Genomic DNA, 22,194 nt, shown 5'->3' on the forward strand with positions numbered 1-22,194 from the left:
AGAGAGATCATAAAGGCTGTTTTCACAGATAAATGCAGAAGAGAGGATTCAAAAGATTCAAAAGGCTGTCACATAAGAAGATAAAGGACATGAATTGTTCGTTTCTGACAGTAGGCCAACTAATAGTAGCCTAGCAAGATTTGCAGGTATTTCTGATGTGAAAACTGAGCTATGGAAGTTCCTGCAGAGTGAGAGTTGCAAACCAGTAAGCATTTAGATTCTTAAATATGAAACAAGAACTCAGCATGAAACACTTTTTGTAAATACAGATAGGGTAGTCATAAAACTCCTTTCATCTCTTAAGGGTCTTTGTTCTATGGTCTGTAAATACAACCACAACCACACGTGTACCGAGGTGAATATTGTGAGAAAAGTCTCAGAGACAGCTAAAAGATGGCACGTCCAGAAACTTGACTGCGTGGCTGTAGAGTATGGTATGCAGTCTTCCACAGGTGGTGGCATTTTGACAGGCAAACTGAAAACCTGAAGAACACCTGAAAAAGAGAATATAATGGTGGCTGCCATAAGAGCTCCCCTTCACTGTACTTTTATGATTTTTTTATTTTTTTAATTGAAGCCACAGTTTGCAGCACTGATAGCGTAGCTGCCAGGGGACAAGTATCTTTGAAGGGCAACTGCTGCCACTATTGATCACGCCATGGTGTCAAAGGCATCAAATGCACCCTGAAGTAGCGTCCTTCTTCAGACACAAGTTTACCTTAATGCAGGAAACACTCAAGGTGTTTCCTAAAATCTGGTAGGATGAGATCCAAAAAGAACTTATCTGAAATCATTACTCTTATTTATGATATTAGCAAACCCATTTTCAATGTGAAATTGGTAACAATAGAAAATTAGATTAGTAAACCTCAGTTTCTTTATATCCCCTAAAAGAAATGGGTCTAACTCAATTCCTTCTGGAGCTTACTGTAGACAACGAAGAAAGAAAATGCATGCATTTTCTCCTGGCCTTGTCTATCTATTCTTCTAGGTAGATCACCCCAAGAATCTGGGCTTTACCAAATGACCCATGCAGGGTCCAGGAGAGCATGAATATTTCAGTATATGAGCATCTTTACAGTAATGGTGTTACCTATAAAGGAAAAATAAATTGTAGAGAATATCCACTAAGTGAGATGATTCCAAAGAAAGCTTAAGGAGGAACAAACTCCTCTTTTCTTTGATTTTCCCAGACTTGAGATCTGTGATGCATGGGGACCTTGGCAATGACAGTCTGCTGTACTTCAAGAAGATGAACAGTTAGAGGAGAGGAAAAGTAAGAGGAAATCATCCCCTCAACTCCATTTCTACTTCGGATGTGTTAAAATGATTAAGCAGCTGAGGGCTGAACATAAGCATCCCTGTAAGCATCTAGGGAGTCTGCACGAGGATGCCATGGTACTTTGCGAATCAGCACTACAGAATTTGTAGACCATGCACACTGATATAAAAATGATAAATATTTGTGTACGCACGCAGGGGGAATATCACTTGTACCCAGTGGGTTTTTCTTACGAAATTTCCTTTTGAGGAATTTTGTGCTCAAAGAACTACAAGGGTGTACTGGTAGTAAAGAAAGCTAAGTTTAATACCTGATGCCATGTTTCTTTTTTTCCACATGCCAGTAACTTAAGTGAGGATGCTTTTGTGGCTTTTGAAGTGGCTCAGATGCCAGCATCTCTTCATGTTCTGTTCCAAAGATGGCATGACAGAGTTAAGAGAAGGGTCGAGACAACATTAGTTTCCCCGATTCCTTCAAAGAAATTGGAGCAGGTTTGGGAAGGCTTCAAAGAGTAACACAACATCAAAGGCATGTGTATGAAGCTAGGAATTCAGTTTGGTTTAAAGGAAAAGATAGGAAAAGAAATGTGAAAGGCTGAGAAGGAAAAGCAGATAGCTAATACAGAATCATGAATGTGCTACAAAGAACAGTGGACTACAGCAGACTTCAAGAACGTGAAGAATAAAAGCTCTGATCTGATCAAGAGATGAGAGGGATTAAGATGAAACCAGAGTTCTGTTCACTGTGTGGAAAGAATGCAAAGGCACATGGTTTCCAAGTAGACCCTCATGGATACAGGTTACAAAAAAACTTCAGGATGCTAAGACAATATTGCTACACAGAGTCCAAACATGGCCAAACACTTGAAGGGACCGTAGACTTCAGGTAATTTGTCCTCATGGTTGTTTCCTTCAAGAGACCTATTCTCACATTTTTTTGTCTTAACCAATCACATTTTTAAAAACATCCTTCTGACTGTCTGATTTTATTCAAAATTTCCTTTCTCTCCTACAGATAACACGTCAACGGTTTGTCATAACAACACTTAGCAAATCATAATTGTAAGTTAAATTGTAAAGACTGAATAGATTTTCTTCACTACTTTATGCATATCTGTGTTTCTAGAACTGACAAGTTTGTAAGGCCATATTCCAAAACAAATAACCAATGCTGAGAAATTTGCTAACCTTTCCAAAATAAGCTAAAACAGTGTTCCCATTGAGTAGCCTTGAAACAAACAAACAAACAAAAGACAATATACAACATTTAAACTACATATGTAAAAACACCTTCAGTGGTTTACAATCTGTGTATATAAGCAGATTGTAGGAAGACAGATGTTCATAATTCCTAATATGTTCTTAACTATACTTTTAAAAATATATATTTTAACAGTTATATAAAAGCACTGTCTATACTGCATTCGTAAATATTACTACAGCTCATTCAGATAAATCAAAGCTGATTTTACATGGGAGGACACAGGGGACCTGGCTGAACCAGATTCCTGTTGCAATGAGCATCTGCCATTTTGGAGCAAGAGCTGATGAGCGGAGTTGTGAGAAGCACCATGAAGCTGACACAGATCCCCAAAGAGACAACAACAGTGTGACAAGGAATTCATTGCAACCCTTCTTTTGCCCCAGGTTGAATCCTGAAAACACTGATAACAACATGGAATATCATGTTTGTAATGAAGAGGAATGCATACTATTTGTCTTAAATTTTTTCAATAACTACATGGATTATAATAAAAAGTTATCCTTGTTAGCACATAATGAAAGCACAGTGAAGCAAAGTGACCTCGTCAAGGTCACAAGCAACTTTCTTACAGGAAAAATGTAACTAAGAAAAAATTACTATTAAAGAAAGCAGCAAACAAAATGATGCGCAGTAATGCCTGTTTTTAGCATCAAAGAATTCTCATTTATTACCAATAAGTTACGAATTTGTATAATAAGGGATTAAAGGAGGTAGCTTACTTTTATTTGTATTTATTTATTTTATATCAAAGTCACATGTTCAAAGAGATTTAAATAATTTAAAACATATAAATTCAGAGCTGTTCTTTGGTTAGAGGAAAGCTATGTAGGAAGCATTAGGGGAAAACAGAGAAAAAGAAATGCAGGTACTAAAAGATACGGAATGCCTCTGAAAAAAACATACGTTATATACAAATTGTGCCTACAGCTGCCTGAAAAAAAAGTATTTTTGGTTTGGTGAATGCAAGTATCTCTTGAAGGTAGTTTCCTATTATATGTGAATTAAATACCTATTCAGACTATTATTACTATAAAATGCAAAGTTTTTAACAGGGTGATTCCATTTTCTTCACAGTTAAATATTTCAGGTTTTATTTTGTATTGACTCTCTGAATTGCAGTAACGGGAATATCACTGAATTTTTGATGCTTCTGTTGGTTAAAAAAACTTGCTCTGCAGGGTAGAAATACGGCAATAAAGTATGTATACTTACTAACCTTCATTTAACAGAGTTCAAATTGGTGCATATATATTAATTCCTACAGCACTTGAAATTACTGGAGCAAAAACTGTCCTTTTGATTCTTCAAACAATGTTCTGGTTCTGTAGCAGCTCCGTTAAAAGCATAGTTGCCAGCTTCTACTAAGCTGGTTTATGATCTTTCAAATGTTAAATCTAAAATCCTAACAGCAGTAACTGTATAACTAATACTCCTCCTCACTGACATCACACTTTTTCTCCTTAATGGTCTTTTCTTCAAAGAAGCTGTGTGCCCTGAAGTCAACGACAAAGGAACCACTCAATGCCCAGCCCATTTCTAGCTCACATAATTAACTGCTGGCTTTTGGGCCATTTTTCGGGTCTGAGACAGAAAACTTTAAGTAAGTATGGACCTAAATGGTTGAGTTTAACTTAAATAACATAATTAAGTAGAAGATTTGAGACAAGTTGGTACTTGTACGAAAGGGAAGCACCAGCAAGGGATTGATTTTGCTCTGGGACAGCAAAAAATGGTCTGGTAGCTTTGCCTGTGGAAGTCTGTATGGAAGAAGAAATATATATTTTGTTTTATGATCAACCAAATATACCCATTTATGTTTTTTTGTGTATGGTAAAGTAATGTATTACAGTTCCCACTGTTGGAAAATTCTAAGGGGGTCCACCAAGAGGATCACATTGAAAAGTCAGAGAAGTGCATGTTTTGTGAAAGAATGTTTTACCATTGGTAATGGAAAAGTAAAATGCACCTGTTAGTTAATAGTTAATACTGTTAATATTGGCTTTTGTTTTCACTCATACAGTTCCAAGGGAAGCCAGCCTGTACTGTGATTTACAGCCCACTGGTAAGAGACAATATATATGCTGTACATTTTGAAATGAAACTATCTTCTTTTACTTTTCTTCTCTTACATCAATGACTCACATAGAAAAAAAGAATATTTCCTTTGTATAACTTTACAGAAGTGTTTAGGTGAAAAATGAATTTCTTTTCCATTCTCTTCAGTCACTTACATTGCATGAAGCTTGATCCTCATGCACAGAGATCAGGAAAAGAAACATTTTCCTCTCAGTTCACTTCTGCAGGTGGACCAGGTAAATGAAAGAAATGAAACTATTCAAACACATGCAACTGTGAACAATAAATGAAATAGTCAATTTCTCAACCGGTACATTTTGATTTTATTAGCTATTTTCTTTTAAACTCAAATATTCATCAGGATGGAAGTAGGAAAACATCAAACTTTTCCTTTCTAATTAAGTAGTTGTATTTTCTCTGTTATCTTTAGCACAAGGCACAAAATTTCACCGTCACTGAAAAAAAGTTGCATAAAGAACTTCTCTGCTAAGGGCAAAAGTAAATCCTGGCTGTAATCGTGTATCGTTAGTATTTCTGATGGCACTTGAAGGTGTTACATGCTCATGATAAAAAATACTCCAGGTCTAGCTCTGCCTGAAAGATGCTCAGAAATCAGGGACACAACAGTGATATGTGAACACCCTCACTTGAAAGAGTTCCTCTTTGATCCCTCTGGTAAATTAAATTTTTTGGGAAGGTATGAGGAATGTAGAATTTGTGTTTCCCTAGAGGAACTGGACAAAATAATTATCTTCATTTGACTAAATACAGTATTTCTCCATAGATATTCCTGTTCCCACACATTGGAGAGATCTCCAGTAGCCTTCCTCTTCACATTTCTACTTGCTAGGACACAATACAAACTGGTTAGAAATGAAATTATATTCTTGTAGAAACTGAATGATTTATGTACGTATATTTAGGTACTACAGCTTTGAGCCCAGTGATCCTAAAATCACTCAAAGAACACAAATCACATATAACATAAAAAAACTGAGGCTTCCAAAGATTATATAATTTACAAAGGAAATCACTGATAGAGAATACCTAAACATTCATAAAGCCAGAGTCCAACCTATTCTTTGTTTTCTGATTTGAAGGTTAATTGTGATTCTGATCAGCTTGAAATCATACTTTAAAAATAGATTACAAGATGATTTTTTAGATTTCATACTCAAGAACCTTTAGCATTATTCAATATGAGTGATGTACTTAAAGTGATTCTATTTTTTTTAATAATAAACAAAAGCTGTGATTGTCTCAGAAAAATTACAGTCAAACCATAAACAGGACAGCAACATAGTTACTGTGTGCCTCACCCCTTTCTCCCTGCTCTTTATCCAGTAATATAGCACAAAATCAAAGAGGATAACTCTGTATCTGAAAACAGCAGCAATATCCAGCTGAGTCAAAAGCAAGGTCCATTGGGCTGGTCGGCGGGTAGAGAACACCTGCGTGTAGGTTGTCTCCACATTGAGTCAGATTTTATTCTGACGGAAGAGAGGTGAAAAATCCTAAGACATTTTATCTTTCTTTTGTTCACCCTGAGAGCCTACAGTTCTCTACTAAATACATTACAGCCTGTTCCTTTCTATAAATAATACAAATGTTTTAAAAAATAAATTGGTCTAGAAGGCTTCAAGTGGCTAGAAGAATAAATTATACTACTTGGAGAAGTTTGAAAATAACATACAAAGTTAAACATATCTGTGCTTATGGACCTATTGGCAGAGAAGTAATTTATAGATGCAAATATAAAAATGTATATTTAGTTTTCGGTCATAAAGTAATGCTATTTTAATGGCAAGCAGAAGGCATAACCTTGTAACTAGGTAAAAGAAGAACAAATCACAAAATATGTATACAAAAAACATTATAAAGCTTCCTTGATATAGATCTCAAATTAGTTATGCTGAAAGTAAATTAATGCATCTCATCATATGAAATGCATTTTTTACTTTATTGTTACTTTGAAAGGGCATATGTCTCCTGAAAAGTAATTTCCTAAACCTGTATTGTGTGCTGGGATAGATCACTGCTTCAGAAAATCTGGTCCATCAGAAGCACAAAACATCCCTCTTCCTGTTTCTGTAGGGGTCAGAAACTGCTAGTGCTTTCAAAGCAAAGTAATTAGTGGTCCTACCACCACCAACAACCCCACCCCCACCCCCCACCCCCCCCCAAAAAAAAAAAAAAAAGCACAAAAGGTAGAGAAAACAAGAATTATTGTTTAAAGAGCATGGCAAGGTGCCAAGCTATAAGGTTAGATTTGTCCAAAGGAAATGTCTATGTGCTTATATACTGTGAATTTTGGTCCTTTTCTTTTCCCCTCTACCTAAGCTGTACAAGGATCAGAGCTGATCTCTTTAGCAAAGCTGCTGTAGTTTGACTCATTTGCTGAATACAACCACACCCGCAACTATAAACATTTCAAATGTCCTAATTTTAACCTATTTTGAGCTCTAACAGACACATGAACATCTGTAGCGAGTTTGGAGAAAATTTAGAAGATCGCTATTTTATGAAACAGAGGAATATTTTCAAATTAGAGTTCTATACAAATAAGATATGAGAATTTATAAGATGTGAGAATTTACCAGCCATGCTTTTGATAATATTATCTGCTCATTCAAAGTGTTGTTAAGAATACTGAGGAACTGTAATTTTGTCATCAAGAAGAGTTCACACATTTTAAAATGTGATCATTGTATAAATTATGTGTCACATGCATCAGTAAGTGACTGCTGTGAATTTTAGGAGTAATTGAACATGGCCGTGCTGTCCCACGGGGTATAAATATCATGTATAAGTCCTCACACACAGCGAATACCATTAGCACATGAGGTCTGTTTGCCAGGTGTAAGTGATGTGCCAGAGTGTTCTGAGATCAGAGGAAATTGGTAATGTCTGTAACCCCAGCTAACAGCAACAGAAGCTCCCTTCTGGCCTATGGCAGCAAAGGATACAATAAGCCCCCCTACTCTTGACTGCTATTTACTCAGGGCTGCAGCAGCAGCAACTCTAGCCTGTGTCAGGTAACCAGTACAGGGGCCATATTACATGTTGAAGAAGGATACCTGTCCTGTCCCTGTGTACCCCTGTGCCTTGAAAATTACGCCTGTAAAAGAGTGTCATACTCTTAAGAGTGTGGTTACACTGTGAGACTATGAACTATATTTTAAGTAGAACTTGTTTAGAAAATGATCTGTAATACTTAAATAACATTTCTAAATAGTTTCTTTGTCTAACTCAGAAACGGAACTTCCCTTCTCTAAGAAATGGCCAAAAAGCCTACTAGAACACTGGGAAATGAATTTGATCAGCAGACAAGAAGGTATTTTCAAAATATGAAAATGTTATTAATACTAACCTGATTTAATACAAGATTAATAAGCATTTCAAAATCAAAGATCAATCAAGAAAAATACTCCTGACCTTGCTCGTGAATTGAAATTGCTGTATAAGGGTAAGTATGAAGCAGTGGAGTTTCACTGGAGATCTAAGCTCAATACATTCTGCAGTGTTTGCAAAACACCCAATGTGGTCCCTTCCAGGGAAAAGCAAAGGGGTTAATTTCAAAGCTATTTTGAACAGTTTTATAGTTTTGTAAATATTATGAAGCATTTATAAACCTCAAAGAAGGGAATTCCACCTATGGACTTTTTTCGAGGTCAAAGCAGCAAAAGTACTATATATAGTTGAAAATGTCCTTTCATAGCTTCCAGAAACCTAAGTTCCCAAAGTTTCCAAAAATAATATCTTGATTTAAGATTCAATAGTATGACAGGAATGTGACTGCATAAACAATGCTATACCATGAGGTGTTTCAATCTTCTCTTTCATTTTATTTGAAACAGTATGTTCACAATTACAAAATGTTCTTCTCTACATCAGGTATCTGAAAATCTACACTAAACAGATAATGATAATTTGCTGAAAGTCAAATAAATCCAATTTTATGTAATTTCATTATGCAAAATGGTTTTTATTTTACTACACTGATTATGTCTGTTAGGTAAACAACTTTAAATGTTCTTAATCTTTTTCTCCAATATATTAATGCATATACATACTTATTCTTTAAACTGAGATTAATTATTATTAATAGAACTTAATCCATAATATATGTAAGCATCCCTATTGATATATACCCTGGCTATACACATTTCCCAAACATGCCTTAAAAATTATGAGATAGCGCTTACAAAGTAAAATATTGAAGAAGGCTTCAAAACAGTTAGCAGAATAGTCTGATACATGTAAAATGCCAAAGGAAAGAAAAAAAAAAGTTTAGCTAGGTTACAGCAAAATTAGAAGAAAATCTTGCAAGGCAGGAGCAAAAAACACATGGCAGAAAGCACTTTTAAACACAGGCCTTGGACTATCCCAACTTGCTGCTGAAACTACACAGCACAGAACTGTGTTTTAATGGTTGCCTTCTACTTGTTTCCTTTTGCAGCCAGAAATTAATAAGTAGAAGCAAAAGACAGACCAAATATGAATTGAAAATAAGGCATTAATTTGCACCAAAATAAAATGGAATAGATAAGCAAGCAAAGAGGATTTGCCTTGAAGCGATATGGTAAATCAATGAGAGGCATTTGCAGCTCGAGTTGCATCTCAGAGAGATGTTCTCCAAATGACACTGGCCCACCACCTGCTGTATGTCATTTTACAGCAATTCTACAATCATTTGAATACAATAGAATGCTCATCATCTTCATGTAAAATGCATGACAAAAGTCCGTCTGCTGAAATTGCATATTACTAAGACTAGGAATAAGGTGGGTGTCTTTTCCATAGTTTGTATAAAAATAAATCAGCTAGAAATCCTATACTTAAGTTGTTTTTAACATTGTTCATTTTGTAAGATTTCTGAATATGGCAGCAGAAAATGGAAATATGGCAAAACAGTATTCCCAAAGCCTGTGAGTGGCTTTTTGAGCCTATGAAAACTCATTCAAGTTTGAGATTATAAGATTATTGGTTTAAAAAGGACACAATAAAAAGGTCAAACAAAGTCTGAGGACCACCTTTTTAATGCGTAACAAAAAATAATCCCTTTCCATATCCCACGCATATCAATGGCACATTCTATCAGAAAGCCTGTAGGACCAACAGACAGTGAAGTTGGAGAAGGAGCTTTTATAGAAGATAAGGCCAAAACGAGTCATTTTCTGCCTTCAGTGCAGTAAGGTTTTGCACCATCAACCACAATGTATAATTTATTTATAAAACTTAAAACTATCACTAAAAGAGTGAATCTATGTCAATGTGACAAATTGTAGAAGGTGTACTACAGAATTAAAGGGCAAATGAATTAACACAAATATTGGGAAGCAAAAGAAAATCCTGACTGATGTGTTCTTTCGAGGCATCAATGAGCAAATAAATATGACCGATCTGATGGATACCATCTGCTTCAATTTCTAATAGCAATAGCAAGTTTGGACCAAACTTGGATTAAACTACTTGGTTCAAAAGACTAGAGCCTTAAAGAAACTAGACTATCATAGGATAAGAATAAAGTTCCTCTCATGTATAAATAACTGGTTGAAAAAAAACCAGAAAAACAGAAGTTGTCAATCTTCTCAATAAGGAGAGAGACAACAGGCGAATACCAAAGAAACCTGTGCTGAAGCCTGTGACATTCAACATATTAAAGATTAACTACAGAATAAACAATTTACTCAAAGCAGCAAAGGTGAAAACCAGATACCAAAAAATGCATCAGGCCTGAATAAACAGACAATAAGATGGCAAAAGAAATTAGGCTGATAAAAACACAGTACCTGACATAGGGAAAAATACTGAACTTTATATGAATAGGTTCTGGATGAGTTACTGCTTTTCAGGAGCAAGCTATTGGTGTTCCAATAGACAGTTTTTTATTCAAAATCTTGCCTGGAATACTGTGTGCAATAAAGTTCCCAACTCCAGAGGAACACAGTAAACTTGACAAGCTGGAAAGAAATTAAAGTAGAATTATTTTTGTGTGAGGAACAAATGCAGGAGAAAAAGAGATGAAGCATAAGAAACACTGAAACACATAAGAAACATCAAAACACATAAGAAACACTGAAATACACTTGGGAAACAGATGTACCCTGTTCCGTTTCATCATCCTGATGAAACCATCAGGATTCCATCATAATGAAAAAAAAATCACAATAGCCAAGTAATTATTTGCTATTATGTTAATAACAACACAGTTTATTACTACTTTGGCAAGCTTTTTCTTAATCAGGAATTCAACGTAGTTCCTGTCTCTAGATGGAAAACTGAAAGGACATGTTTACTTGTAGAGTGGGATTATTAGTGAATTCGGATGTTTGACTAAAAATAGTTTTTAATTCTTTCATACCTTTGTTCTTTCATTTCACATACTTCTAAGAATTAGCTCTTATAGAACTAGTAGAATATTGAAGACAAATATCTAATGTAGGCCTTAACTTACAGATACATAGCGTGCTAAATTTTCATCGTATTGTGCTGTAACTAAATCTTGTGAGCACCAGATCATAAAATGGACATGAAGAAAGGAATAGATTGTGTCTTTGGTATTCATTCACTCTTAATCCTAATTCCTTCCTAATTCTTCACTCCCTTCACAACAGCTATTGGCAATGTTGTCTACCAATTCTCTGGCCTGAAGATATACAATCCAGTTCTGAGTCATAGACACAGACTTGAGCACAATTTACTTCATTGTGATGAACTTCCAGCCATCAGAAATAGGGTCTAGGATTCTTAAGGGCCATGTGGTGTAAAAGCAACAAGATGTTTGCATCTATTACAACATCTGGAGTGAACACCACTTCAAAATACATAGCAAATCTCATTATGAAGCTAGGGAAGATGCATTGATTCTGCTACTACTTGGACTAGATCTCAATGACCAAAGGGCATGGGAAGCTATAAAAAAGCACCATGTGCCCAAGACTGGCCAGTAGTAGAAAGATTAAGTGGGTAAAACACTCTTCAGACAATCGGTAATTACCTGACTGCAGCTCTGTCATGCTCCTCCTGCTTTCATCTTGGTTCTAAAACATACTTATTGTTGCTTTCTTCACACCAGTTTGTATTTGCTTCTTAAACAGAGTCTTTTACATAATTCACACATATATACAAGAAATAAATATTCCTCATTCTCATTGTTTACTGGAGTTTTGCTAGAACGGTCTCTGACAAGTAACACTCCCTCAGAACACTCCTAAGGAAGTCCAGAATTTAAAGACCATATCCTGGGAACCATATCCTATAAATATGCTAAGTGGAACTTACGTGCAGTATCTTCTCTGAGGGAAGATACAATGAAAGTTATGCATGGAAAAAGAAGTTTGAATTGCTGTCTTCGCACTGACTGTTTCACTGCTCGGCACTAATTTACTTCAGAACTCTACAATACTCAGATATACTACCAGATTGATTTCACATAATCCCAATAACTTGGTGAAGTGACCAGATGGAGGAAATGCTTGGTGGCAAGACTGGGAAGGGACAGAGTTCAGTAGCTGAGGTAGGACTGGAAAACCTGACTACTTTAAGCACTGCAATAAGAAACAAAACTGAAGGGTACAAGTGAATGGGAAGCACATTTCCCCCTTACCTTTACTTTCTTTCTGTTCCCCCAAATATACAGAAAGTGAACCTAAAAGTTGATGGTTCAGTGAAGAAGGGTCTAAAAATACACCCTCTCACTATGGAATCATGAAGGGAGGGTAAACCAACTTGCACTAAAATAATACCATTATGTTGTCCCTACCTCATGGAAACAACTAGAGAGAAAAACTTCCTTTTTTTTTTTTTTTTTTTTTTCCCCAGGAAGAAGCACTTGTCCCATCAAAAGAAGGTAGAAAGGTCTCAGTGTTGTTTGTCTCACTCAAAGACAAGTTCAGGAACTTCTGTCATTTCTGATCACAAAGCAGAAGCAGAGTAACAGAGGAGTATATACAGACCCATGCCATACAGACCTACTACTGCTGCACTCTATCTGAAATCAAAGTGGCTGCTCTATTTTTTTACCATGTGAGAAAGCAAAAAATAATTACCTTTACTAATAAAATTAACAGCTTTCCCTTACTATATTTGTACTGTAAGGATATATATGTGTATATTTGTACACAAATCTGTGTATCACACATCGATTGCCCTATGGATAAAACTATTTTTTATAAAATTTGAGACAGAGGAGGGAAGCTCCTCTCAGTGTTGAAGTGTATAGGTATCAATGCTGATCTGGCTGGCTGGCAAGTAGCAGAGATCCTAGACAGTTCTTTCCACACTGAACTCCACTCTGATATAGGAGAGCATCCTACTAGGAAAATTTTATTACTGGACATTTCTCTTACCTTCTGTATTCTATTTTGTGCTATATTTTAAAATGATAATAATGCAAAAATCCACATCAGGTCTCCATGAGAAAGAGCCAGTAATTTTTCTTTCAATTTTAGAATCATTCATTCGGTTCTGTGGAACATAAAATTTCTGCTTTTCTCATGTAAGATTTCACTTTACAGCAAAGACTTAACCATTTTGGTATTTAAAAACAACAGAACATAATCAGATTACTGAGAGTTAGGAAGTGCTTTCACATCCCATACTTTACATGCATTTTTAATAACCATTTGTTATTACTGTTCTGTAATATGGAAATCCATATTATTGTTAATATTGCACAAATTCACAGCTAATCACATTATAGTGCCAAAGGAACAATTATAGTATGTGAATGTGTATAAAGATTAATATACATATCCTAATAAATCTCAGCTGACCCATTAATGTGTAATGGGCCCAAAGGAGGCCTCATATCCTTAGTATATAAATGGCACATTTCTTTCCCCCTCGACTCCTCATTTTGATTTATATGTACAAACTGCCATAAAAAGGCAAATTAAGCCATACAAAAACATTCTCAAACATCAAGAGGCTAATCAAAAGCACAAACCACTTTCTTTTCTTATTATACTATAAGAATCACGTTAATATTTGACATACATGTACAATGAGCTTTTTTGCTTTTTCTTACTTCCCCTTTGGAGAATAAGGCTTCTGAAGTGGTGGGCAGGCATACGTTTCACATGCACTCTACAACTTAAAGCTATTACAGGGGGGTTAAAGTAGGAACTTTCAGTTTTAATTGTAATTTATAGTGCCTATTTCTCAGTCTACGGCACACCTTCAGCTGTTTTAATTAAATCTTCTTTAGTTTAAAATGAAAGAAAAAAGAGACAAATGATCCTTTTTGTTATGGAATATATGCTTTACAATATTGCTACATAGTGACAATTCCTTGTCCTCCTGTCACATCCTGTCCCTTAGACCATGCTGCAGAAAAGCAATTTTCTGCCTCAAAAGCACTCTATTTTTTAAAAGTTTGTCTCTGGGCAATTTTCAGGTCTACTAGACCTGCACAACTGTATACAGATGAGAAAAACCCAAAATAGGGCAATTTATTTGATTCCTCCTCTTCAAAACATTTAGCTGAGATTGCATATCCAACAGAGAAAGCCCAACAAGAATATTCAGAGATGACCTGCAGTGACACACATCTTTTTTTTCAAGAAAATTTGCATTAAACATCTTCTCCAGACTCCTCAGATAGTCTAGATTTGCCTTTTGTTTAATATGACCTTTAACACAAATACCTCCCAGGATATTAACAGTTAATTTCCTTTTTAAAAGTGCTTGTAAGAACCAGTCAGTTAAATAAAACACTTAAGGAGTCTTTCAAAGGAAGAATAGTGGTTGTTTTTTTTTGGGTTGGTTGCCTTTTTTTTTTTTTTTTTTTTTTTTTTTTTTTTTTTGAGGTGTGCATTCATTTGAATCACTTTCTTTCTTGTCAGAAGCAAAGAACCACTTGGATGGGAAGATAAATTCTCCCAGTGTTCAGCTCCTGGTAACTTAGCATTTATCAATGCCTGAAGCTAGTTTGACCTCAGTATTCTCCCGGTACACTTCTGCCCTAACACAGTAAGAGCATTTCACAACGGAGCAAAGGCCTCCCCTTTATAACCATCCACATTTTGAAAATGAATTTACCTGCAATGGAACTCTTTCCGGAATTAAGATCGCTTCAGGCTTTGGACCTCAATTTGCTACAAATGTAACATTCAGTAAAGTATCATATGATTTAATAAAAATAAATAAATCACTTCATGCTATTTTTGAAAGTTCTCAAGTAACGAGGTGAATTTTCAAAACTGAAAACAAATCATAGACTCTTCAACGTCTAAAATCATTTTCAAATTGGCTATATGCACTTCTGAAAATTGTAAACCTGACTGATAGCTAGTTTAGCCCTGAAGATCTGTTTTATTTTTCCATTCCTGTTTTTCTCAATTGAAAGCTAAGTATGCTTAGTTTCAGAATTTCTTGCTATTATGCATATAAATTAAATTGTGACAAAAATCACTACTAACATTGACACCAGATTATAGTAAGACATAAAATATATTTATAGCCATACACACTTCTGATTAGGAGGTCAGGCCGCACCAGCTAAAACTTTTTTTTTTTTTTCCCCTGATGCAATAAGTACCTTTAAAACAAATGCCTTTTGCATTTTTCTCTGACTGACATGTGAACTGGAAAGGGAAATGTCTTCTTTTTTTTAAAAAAAAAAAAAAAGTATATGAATATATGATCCTCCAGTTCAGCAGTGTATTTGCTGGATTAGCATAATTCACTCAATTAACCTTTGTGCCAAAAATGCTACCATGCTGCCAGAGGAGCACCTAAAAGATCATGCACTTGGCCCTGAATTTGGCTCCTGTTGTGTCTGTCTGAATTTGCCTTTTATACTGGCCCACAAAGTCCAAACATACACAAACTCAGGCTGAGATAAGCCAAATCGAAAACCAGGATAATGGAGAATTTGACTTAAAGACAAATCAGATTTTCAGATAACGCTTAAATTCATGCTTTAAGTTAGCGCTGAAGTACTTTGTTGGCATATACTGCTTTGGACATGCAAGGGAAAAAGACCTTTATGATTTAGCCCATTATGGCTGCAACAGCTAGCATTCCTACAGTCAATTCCTAGAGCTGGAGTTGGAAAATCTGATAAGGAACACTTCAACTGACACAAGAGATGGATAAAACTACATACCGTGTGAACTTTGAAAGTGGATGAAGTGGGACAGTAAAAGAAGAATATAATTCTTTTAAGCTATCTTCAACTCTCATGTCTGCTTTAGACTGCTCGAACGTTCAGTTGTGCAAGAAACTTATTAATGTACCCCTCTATCATCTTGCTGGCTGGCAAACCTTCAGTTCGGTATCTGGTTGTTGTCAACTGGTCACAGCTCACTGACGATTCAAAAGTGTTAAGTGAAGACTGATGCTCTATTCGTTTTGTTTTCTTTAACAGGAACGCAGTGACTATGTCAATCAGAAGTTGCCAGGAATAAAAGCAGCAAACTGGTAATGAGAAAATACACTTGCCCCTAAATTCCACCTTTTCAGACAATTATTGTATTCCATTTGTTTGTATATTTGCTCTGTTTCAGTAAGGTTTACTTGACTATGGAAGGTTTTACATTCAACATCAAGATAACATCATTTCAGCCAAGGAATCACAAGAATTACTTCAAAGCAAAACCGACTATTGCCAGTGCTCTTTGATTAAATGCATGTTGTTTCTTTAAATAAGTCTTTAATAACCAAGGTTCTGGAACACCTTTTAATCATGCCTTTGCAAAGCAACCATAGAAAAGCATAAACAGAAAAGCTGTACACCTGACAGAATGAGCACTGAAAAAGAAATGCTGTCACTGGATTCAAGTGTAACAAAGTATAATATATAAAGTATAAAGGATATATATATATACATATACATATATATATATATATATATATATTCTACCAGCTGAAACTCTTAAAAAGGTAATTTTGGAAAGCATATATGATTTGACAGGTTTGTATCAGTAAGATACAAAACCAAGTAAATTCTATTTCATGTATATTTTCAGTAACTTTTGTGAAGTCAAATATTATATGTTTGTAAGAAAACAAGATCTTAAGCTGAAACACGTTTTTTCAATGACTATTCAGTAAACAGTGCTGGAGCAGCCCTTAAGGCTGGGAATGGGATCCCTCTCTTCTCTGCAGAGACTACACAGACTACAAAGACCACAATTGTTTTTCTTCTGCCCCTTCAATTTCCTTGCATTTTATAAGGTTTCTCAGTGCTATTGAGGAATAGAGGAGACTTCTGTGCAACTGATGTCTAGATTGTGTGTCTAGATGGAGCTCATTCAGAAGCTTCCCCCACAATCCTCATTATGGAAAGGCCTACGCATGCAGTCAGAGAGAGAGAGACAGACTGACAAAGCAAGGCTGGAAACTGAACATTTCGAGCAGTCTGTGAGCTGCAGCTTAAACTTAGATGTGAATATGGGCACCCTTACCTTCATGACCATTCTCGCAGTTACTCTGCTTCTATTTAGCTCCAACTCCTACACTGACAAAGATGCCTCCTTGTAGCCCAAGAACATAACACTTGCAGAATCTCTCTTTTCCCCACGTTTTCTACTGACTAGTAGGCCTGACTCCGGACTCAATGTATCTTATGTTCAAATGCACCACTTGGTTCACAACCCATAACACAGAATTGGGTACGACTCCAAACAGCAGATGTTTGAAAGCTAAACAATGCCACTCTGTGATACTCATACAGAAGTCCCTTTGTACAGTCACCATAAAATCTAAAAATTCAGTTTGTTATGTGCATAAAAGCAAAAGCAGAAACTGAAAAAAGAAAAAATAAAAAGCAGAAAACAAAATAATTTTCAGAAATAACCTTTCCTTTCTTCTCCTCTTGCAATAAGGTATTTGAAAAACAATAAAATACTTTATTTCAACTTAGCTTCATAACTGTAGAAAAGTAACAAAGAATAAGAATATGTTAGTATAGTAATAGTTGTTAAAGAAGAAGAATATGTTAGTAATATGTTAGTAACAAGAATATGCATAATGACTTTGACCTGGATATTTGAATAGGAGACAAGATAGTTCCTCACCTACTTGAAAGTGGTGCCACATGATCAGCCAGTGGTTTCTAAATGTTGTCACTCAAAATGTTTTTGGCACCTCCTCAGAGCCCTCTCATTTACTGCCTCTGCACAACCACTTTCCACACCTGGGCCTAGTTTGTCCCACTGCTTCACATAGGAAGTAGTACAATCATTCTCATGGTAAATTTTTTCTTGTATCCAACAAATAATCCTATCAAAACGCTTGAAGATGAAAAAATTACTTTCATGATTTCCACATGTAAATCTCATTTTTCCCCCATTTTTGTTTGCAATGTGCTAGAAGTAATTTTAATGACACATTTACCTGACGAATTGCTGGTATGTGTTATTCAAGAATTTAATAGCAATTTTGTGATTTTTATATCAATATTTTGATAACTCAGAATTTTTGAATTTGAGCTCTGAATATTTTATGTAACAATCACTGACTGGTATTCCATATTCTTATTCGTTACTTGGACTTATTCATGAGCAGTTTGGATGATTTAGCTAAACAATCACTGTAAAATCTCAAGCCACCATCAGTAATTCACTCTCATATATTTTCTAAGTTAAAAATCTTAAAAAGGTAGGAGGGGGGAAGGGAGGTGTTGATTTATCTGCTACTTGAACAAACAGAAGTTCAAATAAGGAGTTAAGAGTCATAAGTACAGTTCATCAAAATTTGCTTTTTAACTAACAGAGAAACATTAGTGGAAAAATTCTTTATCGTGTTGTCTCTTACTCCCAATGGGAGCACATGCAACCCAGCTACCTGTTAGATCTTTTTTAATGCCTGCACATTTCAGTCTCATCCAAGTCTGAAATCCCAGTCTGTATGTGTGTTCTATCTCTCTACCCGTACTCGGTAATTTTTCAGCTGGGTGATTGTCAAATGTTAACTAAATCAGTAAAGGGAAGTCTTAAAGATAATTAGGACCCTACAAGTTTCAGGGATGGAGATCCAAATTAACAACCCGAGGGAGCCAAGTTTAGGCAGAATTCAGGCACTCTGACAGGAGCAGGCTGGCCTGCTCAGCATTCTAGGAGCAGCACATGAAGCACAGCTCTTTTGTCTCTCAGCCAAAGAGGGCAATAGGAGACAAGAGGAATAGGGAAATTGGGGTTGCAGTTGAAATTGGTGACCTTACAGTACAAAGAAAACAAGATTTCCCCAGGAAATCTGGCTTTGTTAGTTCTAGCTCCTGAAGCATCATGTTTCTGCAGGTTGGCAGTTTGTGTGACTTTATTTAAAAAACAAGAGTGTTATGATTCCATTTCAATCAAATTTCTACAAGGTTAGAAAGGCACAAGAAAATGAAATAAAAATGAAGAAAAACCCTACAGATAAAAAGAGAAACATAAGTTCTTTTATAACAGTGTTGTTCTCCCCTTTACTTAGGTGAAAATAACACTATTTAAGACTAATGGTAGTTTATACTTCTGGAAGTTAATGCAGTGTGCACAATCAATCGATATCTGAACCAGGCTGCAAGGAAGTGTCCTCATTAAGCCTTCATCTGTAGTTCAGAGCTACAGGCTTCAAAGGGTAAACTTGCCTTTTAAGCTTTCAGTGTTAGAGCTTACACTGGATTTTTCACCAACCTCCTGAAAAAACAGTTACTTTTAAAAAAAAAAGTTAAATAACCAGATGTAGATTAATCCCATTCTGACACAATAGGGTAAAGCCAAGAATCCCACCTTCTTAACGTAAATTATAGTATGAAATTATTACTCTTATTATAGTAAGAATTATAAATAATTATGTAATATTTAATAAAGTTATTTCTCACTCTTTACCCCTCTTAATTTCCTTGAAGAAAGCTCCCTTACTCTTTCTAAAATGTCAAACTTGAACAAAATACCAAGTATGCGGAAAAGGCAAGGGAAGCAGCACGCTACTGAATATAGAACCATCTGGCAGATCACACTTGAATGCATGGTTGTTTCAAAGAGAAATTAAAACAGGAAAACATGGTACCAGAATTTACTGGCAAGTTCTGGCACTTCTTTCTAATGCCGGATGCAGCCAAAAGTAAAAAAGCCACTGTTTTCTGATCTACCAGGAATGTAACATCCTAGCCTCTACAAAGCTGCTTCGCTCCCTTAGGATGGATGAAGCAGTTGCTGTGGTCCTAACAGTGCTTATGATCATCTAGTTACCTATTATTAGTATACCAGTTGCTCTCATAAGACTTCCAAAAATGTCATTATAATTTAAAATAATGAGTTGTGATCTGTATGCTTATACTTGGAATCTTGCATGGAAAACAAGAAATGCTGAGCCTTTAACTGTTGGACTGTATATAGGTCTGTTTTATTCCTTTTTAAGGAAAGCAGCTACACGTGCTAAATATCACACTATGATCAAAGTGCAGGCTATTCCTTTCAGCTACTGTAAAACTATGCAACACTAACAGTAATCTGACAGACAACTTTAGAATAGAAGTACAATTAAAGAAGTCATTTCTCAGAAGTTGTATGCTCTGAAAATCTCCCCTCCCCTCGTGTTTTAAATGATGTGCAAACTTACCACCATACATCACTGAACTAGAAGTTTTAGAATGTGGTTATGATTAGCACAATATTACTAGATAAAGAGCTGTAAAAAAATGTATTTATTCAATTACAATATTTATTTATTCCTTCATTTTCTGAAATCATTATTACAATGATCTCTGACCCAGATGAAGACTTAAATTTTTAACCTTAACCTGACAACGATTTATCTGTGTACTCAAATGCTAACCCCAAAATATGTAACAAAGGGAGAGAAGGGAAGGAAGGGAAGAAGCCTGTTAATAAAGCACAGCCATTTATGCAATTCTGATGATTTTTTTGCCCTCTTTCTTCTCTTCTCCATACTGTCCCTGACAACTAAAAGCCAATGAAAGCAGTGACAATCCTAATGCATAGCTGAGGAACTTACCATGCTACTCCTCCTCGTTCGTTACACAAGATATACATACACTACATATACTAGCCTTTCCTTTTGCTGGAAGTGTTCCTTTGATGAAAAGGCATTATTTTGTTAGGCTGATGCCATGATAACTTTCCTATTAATACTTCTTTTGAAGTTTCTCAGATCCTTTTAATTGACATACTTCAAGTACACGTGGTTAAGAAAAAAAAATTAAAAAAAATCAAACATTACTTATCATATAGTCATAAATGATACATCACAGTTGTCTGGCTGTAGTCTGAATAGGAGATAATTGCAATAATGTAGATAATACTGAAAGGCAGTTGGCTAAATGACTCCTTTATGGCAATGTCTGTAGATTAAATATGTGTAATCCTTCAGAAAATTCCTGCCTTAGATCCTGTGTGTATTTACAGCTTCCGAACTGTTCCAAGCCAGGTAAAGTATTTTTTGTATCTGAGTATATACCTTGTTGTGTTTTGTATTACAGTACTGTAAATATTCCTTACCCATGTGTGGCTTTTTCACTATCTACACATCTGTTTGCAACACTGAAAACCTCTTTAGGCATACTGGATGTCTTGAGCAGGATAAATCAACTGAGACAGCCTCAAACGACCTGAGAACTTTCTGAGTACTAAACTATGTAATTTAGATAGCCTTACGGAACTATTCCAGTTACCACAGCTTTCCTGGACTGCCCTGTGGGTATCAGAATTTCTGCAGTGCTGTGATTTCACTCTAGGCATGCTTCCCAAACCAGAAGGGTCCCAGAAAGCAGCCTCTGGCAATCTTCCTTAATTCCTCCACTTGGGAAAGTCTCATCTTGCCAGATTTGGGGCATTATGATAAATTTATACCATTCCAGACAATTTAGCCAACAAAAAGCAACAGGAAGAGATGAGAGATTTTTGTTTTGCTGTCAGGAAGTATCTCTCTCTTAGAAACGGTACTGTTAAGAAATCTTTTCTACCGTTTTAGTAGGTAACACATGCTAGCATCCTACAAATGCTCATATGTCTAGAGAAATACATGTTGTTAAATACCTTACGTTATTATTAAACAGAAAAAAGAAAAAAAAAAACACCACCAAACCACCTGCACATGCCTTTTTTTTTTTCCTTATACTTCGAAAAAATGGAAAACACTTAGGTCAACACAGCTTTTTGAAACAAGTTTCTTTGCACCAAGCAACTGCTTTCCCCATGTGGTCACTCACCAATATTTATAAGGGAAGGTCACTTTGAATGCCACCAGCAGATGAAAAAACAGGAGGGAAGCAGGGTTTTTGTGTCTTCACTGAGCTGGCTGATTCTGCCAAAGTGATAGCCGACATTGACATTACACAAGGGAAAGGTTGTCGTAGTCTCACAGTCCCAGCTCTGCTGCAGAAACAAAACAAAACAAAACCAGAAAGAAAATCATATGTGTAGACTTTTCAAATAAAAGTAATGCCAAAACATTAAAACTCTGATCTTTGGAATATAAATAAGGCTTTAATCTTGGCTTTGAAACAGTTATCACAAATCTACTTTAAAAATGAGATTTAAAAAGACCCCTAAGAAATTGAATATCCTTCTGTAAAATTAATCAATCACTTTGAGGGTTTAGTGGAAGGAAATGGCCATAAA

At 35.7% G+C, this 22,194-nt stretch overlaps 1 protein-coding gene and 1 long non-coding RNA gene across 2 annotated transcripts in view; one reads left to right on the forward strand and one right to left on the reverse strand.

Annotated features, from left to right (window-relative positions):
• Window positions 1-22,194, reverse strand: part of TENM3 (teneurin transmembrane protein 3) — a 1,331,063-nt gene that overhangs the window by 788,686 nt on the left and 520,183 nt on the right. The window contains 1 exon segment of the mRNA XM_040554455.1: window positions 21,783-21,948. The gene's annotated coding sequence lies outside the window, so the exon portion shown is untranslated.
• Window positions 9,708-16,347, forward strand: LOC121068912. The gene is made up of 3 exons (XR_005819137.1): window positions 9,708-9,812; window positions 15,996-16,048; window positions 16,135-16,347. It is a non-coding gene; the product is annotated as an uncharacterized LOC121068912 (long non-coding RNA).

The sequence above is a fragment of the Cygnus olor genome, chromosome 4, assembly GCF_009769625.2.
Source record: "Cygnus olor isolate bCygOlo1 chromosome 4, bCygOlo1.pri.v2, whole genome shotgun sequence".
Taxonomy (NCBI): domain Eukaryota; kingdom Metazoa; phylum Chordata; class Aves; order Anseriformes; family Anatidae; genus Cygnus; species Cygnus olor.